Source organism: Ictalurus furcatus, chromosome 23, assembly GCF_023375685.1.
Source record: "Ictalurus furcatus strain D&B chromosome 23, Billie_1.0, whole genome shotgun sequence".
Taxonomy (NCBI): Eukaryota; Metazoa; Chordata; class Actinopteri; order Siluriformes; family Ictaluridae; genus Ictalurus; species Ictalurus furcatus.
Window position 1 is genome coordinate 5712103 of NC_071277.1, and position 2252 is coordinate 5714354.

Consider the following 2252-nt stretch of genomic DNA (forward strand, 5'->3'; position numbering starts at 1 on the left):
CTTATTTACTTTATTTATATATATAATATATATATATAGTAAACTTTTGAAGAGCTTGTTTAAATATGTATCTTTTAATAAGTCAGGTCTCTTTAAAATCCAGGGCCAAGAAAAGCCCATCTGATCCCCGAGCTCCAATCACCTCCTCCCCCTGCAGAGGCAGCATCGCAACGCTCCCACCGGGGTTGCCAGATCGAGGAGTTTTCATCAACAAAGGTTATTTTTATTAGGTTTGATTTAAAGAATAATACAGTTGGGCAAGCAGATGTAATTTCACTCTGTTCTGACGCTGGTGGTATTGGAAACGTGGAATGTGGATCAAGATTGAGGTATTTATCAGGGTTTGCTTTATTTATAATTCCGTTGATCTGCTAGAAATACAATATGGTCAAAAGTGGACACCTGACCTTCACATGCATATGTGGTTCTTCACCAAACTGTTGGCACAAAGTTGGAAACAAATAATTGTGTAGGATGTTTTTGTATGCTGTAACTTCACAATTTCCCTTCACTGGAACTAAGAGGCTCAAACCTGTTAAAGCATGACAATGCTTTATGAACAAATGACAGTACACAAAGCAAGCTCTATGAAGATTTATGAAGACTCTATGAAGTTTGCCAAAATTGGAGTAGAAGAATTTGAGTGTCCTGCACAGTGTTCCTCAACCTCACTTTAGGATGAACTGGAACATCAACCTGCACCCCAGACCTCCTCACCCAACATCAGTGCCTGATCTCACTAATGTGCTTGTGGCCAAATGAACACAAATCCACACAGCCACGTGCCAAAATCTAACGGAAAGCCTTCCCAAAAGAGTGGATGTCTATAAATCTGAAATGGTGAAAGGTGTCCACAAACATTTGGCCACATATAGTCTATTAAAGATATAATGACTTCGATTGATAAATTAAGGCAACAATCATAAATTGATTATTTTTTATAATAATTAATTCACAATCAACTGAAAGATTATAGTTGATGATAAAGCAATTATTATCCCCCCCCCCCCCCAATAATTCCTAATTTTCAAACTGATCATGCGGACATGATTTGCAGATTAACAGTAAGCTCCGATCAAATTTGGTCAAATAGGCTACTATGGGAGGCTACTAAGCAAATCATACTGTACCATATCATATCATACTGTATCAGAGACGAGTCAGTCGTATCAGTGGATACTGAATCGTTGCCTTAAAAATTTGTATTATGTAGGTTCATGCCCCTATCACTCATGCCATTGATTGGAATAATCACAATAATTCATCCAGCCAACAATTTTTCATACTGCTTATCCAACACAGGGTGGCAGGGGACCCTGGAGCCTATCCCAGGGAACCCGGGGCACAGGGTGGGGGACACCCTGGACGGGGTGCCAGTTGCACATCCATTTGCACGCTACGGACAATTTAGAAATACCAGTCAGCCTACAGCGCATGTCTTTGGACTGAGGGAGGAAACCGGAGTACTCGGAGGAAACCCCTGAAGCATGCAAGGAGAACATGCAAGCTCTGTGCACACAGGGTGGAGGGTCAGGATTTGAGGTGCGAGGCAAACGTGCTAAGCACTAAGCCACCGTGCCCCCCTGTTTGGGATTATTATTTTTGTTATTATTATTATTAATAATAATAATAATAATAGTTATTATTATACCTATTAAGGGTGCATGGTGGCTTAATGGTTAACACGTTCGCCTCATGCCTCCCTGGGTTGGAGGTTCGATTCCCTGCCCTGTGTGTGCGGAGTTTGCATGTTCTCCCCGTACTGCGGGGGTTTCCTCCGGGTACTCCGGTTTCCTCCCCAGTCCAAAGACATGCATGGTAGGCTGATCGGCATGTCCAAAGTGTCCGTAGTGTATGAATGGGTGTGTGATTGTGTGTGTGATTGTTCTCTGCGATAGACTGGCACCCTGTCCAGCGTGTACCCCGCCTTGTGCCTGATGCTCCCTGGGATAGGCTCCAGGTTCCCCGTGACCCTGAAGGATAAGTGGTATAGAAACTGTCTGGATGGATTATACCTATTGAGAAAATTTAAATAATCGTAACAATTTTAATTAATTCATAATAATTATAATTCATTTGATATTTACGATCTACATTGACTGTGTTATTTACTTTTCGACACTTTTAGACTTTCTAGCTATATTCTACGCACTGGACCTGGTTCAGAGTGATTTTGAGGGGAGAGAGTGAACTGCAATCAGTTGCTCCACTCTGGCAACCCGGTGTGGAGTGAGTGAGTGAGGGAGAAAGCA